General features: G+C 38.8%; 1 protein-coding gene across 8 annotated transcripts in view; it reads right to left on the bottom strand.

The window, feature by feature from the left end:
- LOC145996040 (uncharacterized) overlaps nt 1-12,726 on the bottom strand; it is a 577,368-nt gene that overhangs the window by 402,210 nt on the left and 162,432 nt on the right. The window lies entirely within an intron of this gene.

The raw sequence follows: 12,726 nt of genomic DNA, 5'->3' as shown, positions 1-12,726 counted from the left end.
TCGTGGCAACACTGCTTCTGACTCATCTCTCTGCTTCAATCCACTGGTGATGTGCCAATTGGGTAACGCCTCTGCAAAGGAACTGATTGGTTCGTTGAGTCATGTGCATATCACCACGACGGAAGCGCAAGCAACTGTAGCTCACGGACTATTGAAAAACTGTGTGGAAGGGAAATCCAATAAGAGATCTAATTTACGCTTCCAGATTTCAATGTTTACACCTGATACCTTTAGGTAATCACATAGTTGTCATAGCTGTTAACCCTAGCACACTCAAAACGTTACATATTAGGTATGCAAATTAATTCTCGGCCTTTATTAAAGAAATGGAATATTGTTCATGAAAAATAGTCTTACATTTTAAACGGTGAAGTAATCTCCATTGGAATTTATACACTTTTGCCAGCCTGGTGAATCCCCTGCCGATGGAACGAATGCGGTTTAGTCTATAAACTCAAGACTCTTGAGAAGGTTCCTGATGTGGGAATCCACTAGGTGGTGCTGCAGAGACATGAACACCTGGTAGTTTGAAGGGGCCAGGGCAGGAGAATAAGATGCATGAGGCAGAATTTCCCTATCAAATGAAGAGAGTATCTCCTTAGTTCGCTTTGCCTTGTGCGGCTTGGCGTTATCATACAGCAGTATCACCTGCCCAGTCTCACTGTCGGTAAATTGTATTTTCCTCTTAATTTCGTTACTCACACGAATCAGCTGACGTTGAGTTTTGGATTTTCATTAAACAGTGTTAAAACTAAACTTCATGTTCATGAATAAACACTTAATTTATAATAATAATAATTCTCACAACTGTACAACACGTACATCATTACATCATGACAACAAAGCCACAGAATATAAACTGTTAGGTCAAATCGAGCTGGACCATTTAACCGTCTTTATACTCTTAACAAACAGTAGCTCCAATTCGTCATCCTCCACTTTCTTTGACTGTTCAGGATGCTGTTCATCTTCCAGATTGAAGTTTCCCTCCCGTAATCGCTTAAACCAATTCCTGCGGGTGTTGTATGATAAGACATCCTCACCCAAGGCAGACAAATTGATTTCCTCCCCCTTTACAGTACTTTTCTTCAGTTAATATGCAACAAGCATACAGTACCTGACGTTCTGCTTCTCGAACGATATCGTGCTCAGTACTGGTTCTTTATGTTACGTCATCTGCCATTCGAATATTTCAGCTTCTTAGGTAGGACTGAAGTGTCCAAACAGGCAGGGGAAAAGTTCCAATTTGAACAATCGCAATAGTAAAGTAGGTGAATTTCCTGGCAGAGAATTAATTTCTACGCCTAATACTTTGTTAAAGTTCAGAAGTACTAAAAAAAAGTTACTATATTGCCGATGGATGACAGACATCTGCTAGTCAGTCCTTCCGAGTTCTACCATTCTGAGAGTCCTAGAGTTAACTATGACCTGTTCCAATGCTTGGCAAGTTTAGGCAAAAAAGGTGCTATTGTGGAACGGTTGGGTGAAATTTCTTCAAACATATCTACAATCTCGGGTACGATTGTTTTTCTTTTACTGTTCATAAGTGCAGACCGATATGTTAGCTTGTACATACATTATGAATCAACAAGTGTTTTCGAACATTTCGAGACTGTACGTAAGGTCGTTTCAAAGGCTACTAAATGTTGTATCTCATTTCTCTATTGGAGTAAGGTAACTGTATAGCAATACAAACGCGAAATTTACTTACCGCACAAAAAAGAGATTATGCGAGTGTGACCTGTAAGAAGGGGGAAAAAAAGTAATACAACTTAAAAAAATGTTCTGAGGTCAGTTGGAAAAATGGTGTCAGCAATATGAGTAAACTTAAAGTTGAACTGGTAATGTTATTATGTCTGACGTCACAATTGCTAACACAAAGAAATCCTATGTGAAATTATTCTATTTTTCCAAGAAAGATTTCATTGTATCCAATTCCTACTTATCGGAAGAACAATATGACATTATAAGTTGTATGTACATTCAGTCTAACTGAAAAAAAATTGTCATCAAACTTGTGATTTCTTTATACATTGTTACATATGAGTACTGACAAGAGAAAGGAGTGTGAAAGCTAATTTGATATGAATGTACAAGTTTCTAATTTTAAGAAAATAATTATCTAGATCTTCCATTATTGTCTAGATTGTAAAAAGAATTGTTGTGCCATTAAATATTCGTTTTAACCTCTTGATATTAAATTTATTGTTTTGTCTGTTGTTAAAGCAGTTAAAATTTCCAAAGTATTTTTCTTGCATAATAATAAGGGTTAATGTTGCAATTATTTTTGAACAGTATCAAATATCGACTGATATTTGCGAAAAATATTATATTGGAGGAGTTTGGAAGTTAAAAGGAAGCCTGATTTGTTTGAATGAATGAATTTTGTATTAGGTACAGAGTATGAAGATCACCTTGCAAGAGTTTGATTTGATTTGCTTTATTTTACTTCGCCTTCTGTGCCACTTTTGGTTAATTTACGAAGATGGGGATCAGTGATGATATGATGAAATTGATGAATGGACACTCACAAACATCCATGCCCAGGCGAGAACTCGAACCCGGGACCCCTGGCGTCGCAGCGCGATGCGCTAACCACTCCACCACGGGGGCAGGTAACCTTGCTAGAAGGTTCAAACGTAATGTTCATTTTAGGTTTTAAAATAAAATTAATTTCTGCCTTGGTCAGAATATTGAGCTTTTGGTTATCATTTTTTCATTCATGAAGATAGATAATGATTATAAATTACAGTTTCGTGCAACAAAAATATATATTCATTCATTGTTTTCTGCTCAGGGGCAGGTCTTACCTTCTTGCAACCTGCATGCTGTTCGATCTTGAGCCTTTGGCTTTGCAGCATCGTAGGACACATTTATTTTGACGTCGTCAATCATTTGGCATCTTCTTCTTCTCCGGATTTTCTTTCCAATGACCGACCATCCCTTCAATAGCATCTCTTAGGATGCAGTCTCTTCTCATCCAGTGACCAAACCAATTTCCCTTTTCTCCTCATGATTATCTCCAGCATTGATCTCTTTTCCACAATTCTTTCTATCACTGTTTCACTTCTCACCTTTCCTGTCCATTTCACCCGTTCCATTTGTCTCCATAACCACATTTCTAGAGCTTCCAATCGCTTGTTTCTCACTTGTTCTCAGTGCCCATGTATCCGCGCAATATAGAGCTACACTCCACACAAAGCATTTCATTAGTCTTTTCCTCAGTTCCTTGTGCATAGATCCACAGAAAATATTTTTCTTTCCATTGAAGGCTTTCTTCTCCGTTGCTACTCTCACTTTTATTTCGTGACTGCATTTCATATCACTGCTTATGATGCATCCAAGATATTTAAAGCTGTTTACTTGTTCGATTCTCTTACGTCTCATACTCACTTCTGCCTTTCTCGGTTTGCTTCCGATCACCATTGCTTTCGTCTTCTTCACATTTATTCCAATCCTGAACTGTTCACAGCGAGTATTCATTTCTGCTAGCATGGCATTTATGTTTTTTTCATTTTCTGCCAACAGGGCCCATCTGCAAATTGTAAACAAGATATTTTCCTTCCTCCTACTGCTACTCCTTCCTTGCTATGGAAACAGTTTTTTAACTATTTCTTCTAAAAATATGTTGAATAATGTAGGGGAAAGGTAGCAACCTTGTCGTGCCCCTCTTCCAAATTCACTTCCTTGGCTCGTTTCTTCTACTCTCACCTTTACACATTGTTTCATATTAAGTTGCACATAAGCCTCCTTTCCTTCCAATCTACACCAATTTTCTTCAGGATCCCTGAGAACTTGGTACAATTCACTATATCATAGGCTTTTCCCAAGTCGACAATGGCTACAAACATTTGTTTACCTTCTTTCCAGGTACCTTTACAATTGTTCTCAGTAGTCCTACGGCGTCTTTGGCACCTCTTCCCTTTCTAAAACCAAACTGTTCATCTTCTATATCTCTGCTTATTTCAGAGTATAGGCGTCAATTTAAAATTCTCAAAATAACTTCTGCTGATTGTGGTATCAAACTGCTTGTCCTATATTCCGAACATTTCTTGGTGTTACGTCTCTTCTTTAGAGGTACAGTAGTGTCTCGTTTATCCGACATACCACCGGAAATCCGTCATTTTCGCTTATCCGTAGTTCTGCCGGCCCGTTTATGTCGGGTAAGCGAGACTCTACTGTACGAAGATAATTTCCACGAAATCTTCTGGCCACACACCTTTATCATATATTTCATTGCATAAATGTAGCATTTCTCTCTCCTTCGCCCAGATATTTTATGAGTTCTACAGGAATTTGGTCACTTCCTGTTGCTTTTCAGTTCTTCATTTCTTTGAGTGGCCGTTCATGATGGGTAGCCCTTCTTCGTCCTCAGATACCTCCTCTTCCTTTTCTATGCATAAAGTACTTGGTCGGCTCTCTTTACCGTACAAATCTTTTACGCGGTAGTCTAGTTGGCAGGGTGTCTGGCTGCCACGTGGGAGACCCGGGTTCCATTCCCGGGGTGGGTGATCTAAGATAGGAATTTTCCGACCCCCCCCCAAGCATAAAGAGGCTCTGGGGCTCACCCAGCCTCAAATCAATGGGTAACATTGGGGTTAAATGTGCCTTCATGGCCATGTCATCTGCAAATTGTTACATTTTATGTAGAAACCTGCAATACTTGCCAACTTTTCCCAGTGTACAAACATTTTCGGCCAACATTTTCCAAGATGGCAGTACCCATCAATGAAATTAAAGTTGTCCACACTTGTTGTAATGGACTGGAACTAGTTTGTAGTGTTTGAACATTAAACAGCATGGTACCTAAAGACATACGGTTAAAATCTGTTTTAAGTACACTTTCATGCACAGATAGGTTAATCGGAACTGGAGCTACAGTTTTATGTGGTAACCTACGTGCCTCCTTCCGAGTATGGAATCTACAACCCTTTGATTACAAGGCGACGACATCGGTCAGGTTCTGGTACATAAAGAGACACTCGCCAACCACTTTATGCACAGAAAGGCTAATCGGGACTGGACCTACAGTGTAAAGTGGAATCCGAACCACTATGCGCCTCTATCTGGAATCGAACCCGGGACCTCTTGATTACAAAGAGGAGCCTGAACTGTTTGCAAAATACGCCTAAGAATCGAACCTGGATCCTAAGCATGATAATGACAACGCCTTGCCACGCTGACAACAGCTTTCCTTTCACGGCTCGTCATATTAAGTTACATCATGGTCTCAATATAATTGTATTACTAGTTCAGCCACCTTACGTGGCTTTTGTTTTCGTTGTTTGTGACGATGGGCATGGATCTTGGGCCTCTGGATTCACAGCGTATTGTGCTAACCACTCTGCCAAGAAGGTAGGTTCAACATGACACGTACAACATAATCGAAGTATTCGTTTCTACGCCTCGAAGTTAATCGCGACGAGGAGAGAAAAAAACATGAAACACTCATGGCTGGACTGGCACTCGATCCTAAGTCCTCTTTCATCATCAACATTACGACATTACCACCACGCTATCAAAGAGGCCCCAAAAAGGCTAATCGGGACTGAACCAACAGTTTAAAATGGGTGTAAGGTGTGACCATATGAGAAGACATCGAAATGTCAACCTCACTTCCACGTAGTACACCCCGATAACTGCAATGTTGCAGACTAGCGAGGCTCTGGCGTCTGAACCTATAGGGCTGAGTGTTGTCCTTCTGTGTACCGAGTGCCCACTTGCAGCCTCAGTTTTAACCAGGTAAGGACATTTTAGTTACGATAAAGGGCTAGGCCCCGTATAATGTAACGGGTGCAAAATAACACGCAATTTTAATATCAATCGATCAATCAATCAAGCTGCAGTTTAAAGTGGAATCCGAACCATTACGTGCCTTTACCGGGTATCGAACCCGGGACCCCTCCATTACAAGACGACGACGTTTCCACTACGCCATCGCGGAGGCAATACGAAACAGTAGTCCAGGCACAAGCCCACCACGAGAGTATAAGCAGGTTATTTCCATCTGGTGCAAGTGTAAGAACTTCACGAACGAAACAAAAAAGCAAGCACGGCAGCTAATTTGCCCCTGCACGTTAACCCGGCTTATCCACGCTAAGATTTCTTGCACGACGGACAACGATAAGACCTTATATACGCACACACAATACGATCCCAGGGAGTAGTGCGCTGCCTTGGTGGGATCAATTTACATGGCACGAATTTTACCCCTGGCGTAGACCGCGATTTGATAACGTCTGCAGCATTTACATAAACTTCCGTGTATTGTTGTAATTTATTCCCCTCGCAATGAGTTGGAGAGGTATTTCATACCCCAGGGCGGCCATTAACTTACCTCGAGCAGGTGAAAGTGCAACACGGTTCAAATGTTATTATTTATAGTCCCAGTTATACTTAAGATTACATGGTTGTTTTTGCAATTGGCGTGGACGTCGGAAGGGAGGAAATTGGCACTATTCATTCCAAATTACAAAAGCAGTTTTATTGTTAACAGAAATAAAGTTCACTATTTAGTATTCGAACGGATTAACCAAAGTAAAAAGGGTCTCCCTGATGGCGTACTGGTAACGTCGTCGCCTTGTATTCAAGGTGTCCCGGGTTCGATACCACTGGAGGCACATTGCACAGTGGTTCGGATATCACTTTAAACTGTAGGTCCAGTCCCAAATACCCGTACTGCGCATAAGGTGGACTTACAACATCAATTCCAAAGTAAAAACTGCATTAGATCGTAAACATTTAATGTAACATAAAGGAACCATGTTATACTTCCGTATTCTGCCATTTAATCCAAAGAGTAAATGCTTTCACAGTTTCCAAAATCCCAAAAATATAGTATTATGTGAGAGCTCACACAAGATAAACTTTATGAATACAATTTCCTCATAACTTTTGAAGGTGTGTAAAAGTTAATAACAAAATATAATAACTGTGAACTTCACTACACAACTGTATATAATGTAAAAAATAGTAGAAAACAGTTGTGGTGGATATTCCCGATGGCTCAGTGGTAATGTCAGTTCATGCTCACAATGAAAACCCCTGCTGAGGAACTCTCAAGAAGTTCTTTGTCACACACGTTGACATATCCTCGGCAGGGGTTTTCATTGTGAGCACGAACTGCCCAACATCATACAGTACTGACGTTACACATTCATTGCCATAAAAAGCCTTCATTCTCTGATGAATGTCAATTGGGGACACATTATCTGCAGTTAGAAACTAAGTCACCACACGCAGTTTCAGGTGCACCGACATAGTATGGTTACATGCTGCCATTTTCCTCGCTCTAGTTCAGCAATCCCTGGTGATAGAAGTTTGAAACTTGGAATTTAGAAAGGGGAAAGTCTGAAGACTACAATGCATGGTTGTTCAAATTCCAAAATATCTTTACACAGTCACAAAAAAAATAGCAGGCATTACTTTTCAGCCCGCCCTCGTATATATTTGCTTTTGTCTTTCTTCTCCCCTTGTCCTAAGTGGTTTTAGTGTTGTGTATTGAATCTGATATTACGACGGCCACCCATCCAGAAAGATTTCGAATTGTTGTGCATTGAACGAGTGTTCCCTGGGCGATGGCAACAATGAGAGATTCAAAAGGAACAATTAAAAGCTAAAACTATCGAGGCCTCGGTGGCGTAGGTGGCTCTGGTTGATCCCGTGCATGCTCTTGGGTGCAGCTTGCTTGTCCCACATGATAGCTACGTGCTTGATGGCGACTTGCCATCGCCCGGACACACGGAGGATCCCTCTGACTTGGAATTCGTCACCCGATGGTGGGCCTCACAAAGTTTTTATTCATTATGTGAGGATGGATTGGTTCAGGATCTAGAGACAAAACGATGGACGGTAATTACCTTTCGCCAGGGGTCCAGGGTTCGAATCCGGGCCGGGACATGGATTTTTTTTTTTTCATTTTTCGTGTTCGTGGGGAGGGAGTATTATTTATATTACAATAACTGCACCGTTAATACAGATTGTCTGTACTCCTTCGTTAATATAAGAAAGACACCGGACATTTTAGGAAAACGAAATCGATTTAATAAAATCAATACGCAGAGTAAAACTGGACAATACTGGTCTCAGAAATATGGGTCTTAAACTATTGATTATGAAATGCTGAGAAAAGAACTGGCTATACTTCCAGACATATCTGAAACGTTGAAACAGAGATAACTAGTTTTTCTTACAGGATATCCATATTTAACAATAAACATGGAACATTCCAAGATTTTTAACTTGAAACTTTTAAAACAAATAAGACTAAATAGATTGTATAAAAAAAAAAAATTAAGCCAGTAGTTCTTCTCTCAGAATCTAACAAGTGAAGTTTTGGGGCACTGAAAACAAAAATATGAAGAAAATATAATCAAGCATTTTGTTGCATTTCCTTGCCTGTAATCATCTACATTTTTATACATACTTATATTTATCTATCTATTGACTGATTGATTGATTGATATGTTGTTTTAAGTCCACTTTATGCACAGTAAGGCTAATCGGGACTGGACCTACAGTTTAAAGAGGGATCCGAACCACTTGTGCCTCCACCGGGTATCGAACCCGGGATCCCTTGATTACAAGGCGACGACGCTACCACTGCGCCATAGGGGAGGCCCATTTATCTATCTATGTACTATAATATAATAATATATAATAATATCAAAATCTAGGTGATTACAGGTTAGGAATGCATCAAAATGCTAACACTGTTGTTTCCATGTTAATAAAACATTCAAATGCTGACCAAGGCAGAATTTATTGTACAAAAAATATACATAAAAACGTAACGTTTCCACCCTCTAACAGGGTCTTCTTCAGACGAGGATTCACAATAAATTCAATATTGTTAGTGGGTGGAAACGTTATGTTTTTAGTGTATACTTTATATACAATAAATTTTGCCTTGGTGAGCATTTGAATGTTTTATCAAAATGGTTATTGATTTTTCCTCTATCTTATATATGTATGTGTGTGTGTGGATTATTGTAAACAAAATGAAGTAGTAGGTGAACATAAAGGTTTCTTTATGAGTTTTCAAATTAATAACAGGATCTTTAATACACATCTTGAAATATACTGTGATTCATGTGACAAAACACCTAAACAAATATCGTACAAGGTGCAGATTAATTTCCTTTCAGGTGACAAGATCAGCACAATTTCAAAATGGATCCGACATTTCCTGTGCGTTGCATTGGTAGAGATAATGCAATTGCCGAGGTGACTGAACTCACAGTCTCTGAAATTTCTTGGTTGTAACGATTCTATTGACAAGTCATTCTATAGAGATATTTTTATAGCAGAGAAAATATCCTTTTGCTGGATTCGTTGGAAGCAAACATGCTAAAGGTGAAACGAAAAAAATATGAAATAGCACAGCAAAAGCCGAAATCTTTAACGAAATAGTCAGGAACCTTTAAAAATTAAAAACATTTACATTGCTGGTAAGAAGCACAAAAAAAAAGTGCTGAATTGGAACTGACATTTTGAAAGTCGCTAACTCAATCTTTTGAAAGAGATTGCCTGCAAGGGATGGTATTATTATTATTACTTTTTATTATAATAATTGGAAAACTTTTGGTTCTTGTGGCTGTCCTAGATATCGAATGTAAAAATTAATTAATATAAGCTAGTACATTGTACGAATTAATGACTCACCCGAGAATTATTCTAGACTTAAAATGGAAAACGCACATATTATTAATATAGTAGACAATTCGAAGCTCCTTAGGAGATGCAGTTTCGCAGTAAACAATGCAGATCCATCTATGCGAGAATGTTTGAATCATTGTTGCAACATACTCTAAACTTCATAAGGCACCTTATGCTCCAGAATAGCCACCACGCACAGTATTATGCAGTGGCGCAGGAACGTTCAGGATTTGGGCTCTACAAAGTTGAATTTATGTGTGGGGTATGTTTCCATGGATTTCAATTTAAACTGTATGCTTACATAAAGTGGGCAAGTGGAATTGAAATAAATAAACACTGTCCATTCCATTTTAGAATAACTGAAAATTTTCAAAATAATATTTTCATAATTTTGTATTGCCAATAAAAAATAGCGTATCACAGAGTAATTTTGAATATTTTAAAACGTTTTGTAGTTATTTTCATTGTACAAAGGAGAGTCAAATGAATATCTTAATTTGTTATTGTTTCTTCTCTAGTACATTTCTGCATGTAGGGTTGCATACGTTTGCTGCATTTTAGCACAGACCTATTGCTGATCTACATTTACCGTATATTCAACTTTGAGTTAGTGCCTGTGTATCTTAAGAAGAATAAGTCTTTGGGGGTCCACGTGCAGTCACTTATGAGCCACAGCGAAGGACTTTCCACCCATCTGCTTGCATACTGAGGCCATTGTTGAACTTTCTCCTCCATTAGTAAACTTGCTGGTGTGATAAGCATACACAGACATATTGAATTATCATTTGCCGAGAAATTTCTGTAAGATTTAGGCTGACAGAGCGCAAGAAACCACTCCTCTTTACTGGTGCAAGTGTGTCTAGGAGGCACCATCTTTAATATATCAAAAATGGTGTTTTGAAGCTCAATTGATTAGTGTTGCAGCTTTGAGCATACGCATGCGCAGACTCTCTGAGTAGGGGGGGTGGGGGGCAAAAGCCTTGATGAAAATCCAGTGGGAGAAAGAAAAACATCATTCCATATCAAAGGCCCGTACCCAGGATTTTATTTTGGAGCGGGGGGGGGGGGGGGGGTCCGAAAATGTGGAACGAAGAGAAGCGCCGAAAATGCTGTTGTATTAGTTGAGTTAGGTTACTGTACGTCAATTTTCTGCTACTTTGGCTAATTGTGTAATCGTGACGATGAGGATGAGTGATTAAAAAACACACAAAGAATACCCATGCCTAGACCGAGATTCGAACCATGGACTCCTGGGGACTTAGCGTGATATGCTAGTCACTCTGCCACAGCAGTCGGCGAAATGATGTTGAAGTATTAGATGTGACCAGCAATGCTATGGTGGTATTGCAAGGAGCTAAATATGCATCACTAATTCGATTTGATAATGCAGTCAATATCCCCACAGCATAAGAGGAGTTGAGAATGAGCTATAGATATGGCTAATTTCTTGATATGAACAAAATTCTGGAAGAATGTACTGTTAATCCCGTATAATTCCCGAAGTTCCTGAAATTTTCGATTGGGGGACACCCGGTTAAAAGCTGAATACTGAAAAATAGCGTCCCTTCGTTCATTCAAACCTTAGGGGGGCAAGAACTTGTCATTATCGATGTATGCTGCTCACACACATTCACACACCTGTTGTTCAATACTGCTTCTACACATTCAAGATGCCGCTAAATTACATTTACATTGTTGATTGTGCTGTTTTCGCATTCGGGTTATGTTCAGAAAAATGCAATTTATGTTGGGGGCATTTGTCACTGTTCACAAACAAAGGTTACTGATATCTTTTAACAATTCCAGCGAGATACAAGGTGAAATTTCCACAGGTGGCTCCGTCTGTTATATTCAACTGACGCGACTGGTGACGTCATTCTGATGAAATGAACTTACCCACATATGCGTTAACAGAGATCCCACTCTTTTTGCCACCAAATTCTCTGACTTTTCCGCATTTTCCAGGTTAATTCAAATAACTTTCCACGTAATTTTATAATGTATTAACATCATATAGCATGGTCATAAAGTATTTCGCTGATGTAAAAAAGTATAGCGTGTAGACTAGGAGAGCTACGAACATACGGTTTGCGACAATACGTAACCTAATTCGCCCGAAACATAGAAAAAAATGAATTCTGCAAGTGTGAGCCTAAGCTGTGACGGTTCTACATGATTATATGTTTGTTAAAATTATTTAACTTATATTAAACAATTCACTTTCTATTGAAAGTTGAAAATATGTATAACAAGTATTCTTGAACAACGCTGATTACGTTTTGTTATTCACTTTCGCTAAGCGCTATATAAATGATGTAATATTTGGAACTTCACCGTTGCTATGGTGACGAAAATCAATAGCTACGCAAAAGATGTATATGTGGCAGAAACCGAATAGAGTCAAGAGTGAACTGCATCTTGCATTGTTTACTTATGGACCAATGGAGTAATTGAAATTGTACATGATTACCTAGTGAACGTTCCAAAGCGTATAAATAAACAATACAGCGGTAGGATACTGTATTGCTCTTATTACGCGTCACTTTTCTGCCACTTTTGACTTATCGCGACGTGGAGGATGCAAATTGCGGTCGCAAAGGAGGCTGGAACCGGTCGGTCAACCCTCTCTGTGAATGGACATAGTTAATTTCATATTAAAAAATGTGAAAAGATTATTATAATTTTGATAGTCGATAACTGAAATATGGTTCAGTTAATTAGGATTCCAGTAATAACCGCAAAGAGTTTTGTAAACGTAACTACACAATTTAGAATAGCAATGGTATGAAATGTTCAAAAATATAGAAAAACAGTTGTGACGGATGTTCACCCATGTGTAGTAATGACCAGAGTTCTCCCTAAGTATACATTTAGTATTAATGCAATAGCTAATACTTCATTATTATTATTATTTTCTGATAATTATTTGCTATTATTATTATCGTCATCATCATTGTTTCTACACATTCGCAAGCGAAACTGACGTAAAATCTTGAAGGTTAAGAGAAATTATTATCCTACTCACATAAGTTGTGTGGTAACGAACAATTCGTCTGTTTTCCGACAGAG

The sequence above is a fragment of the Lepisma saccharinum genome, chromosome 12 (genome assembly GCF_977018435.1).
Source record: "Lepisma saccharinum chromosome 12, izLepSacc3.1, whole genome shotgun sequence".
Classification (NCBI taxonomy): domain Eukaryota; kingdom Metazoa; phylum Arthropoda; class Insecta; order Zygentoma; family Lepismatidae; genus Lepisma; species Lepisma saccharinum.
The sequence above is the reverse complement of the archived record's forward strand: the minus strand, read 5'-3'. Positions and strand labels throughout refer to the sequence as shown.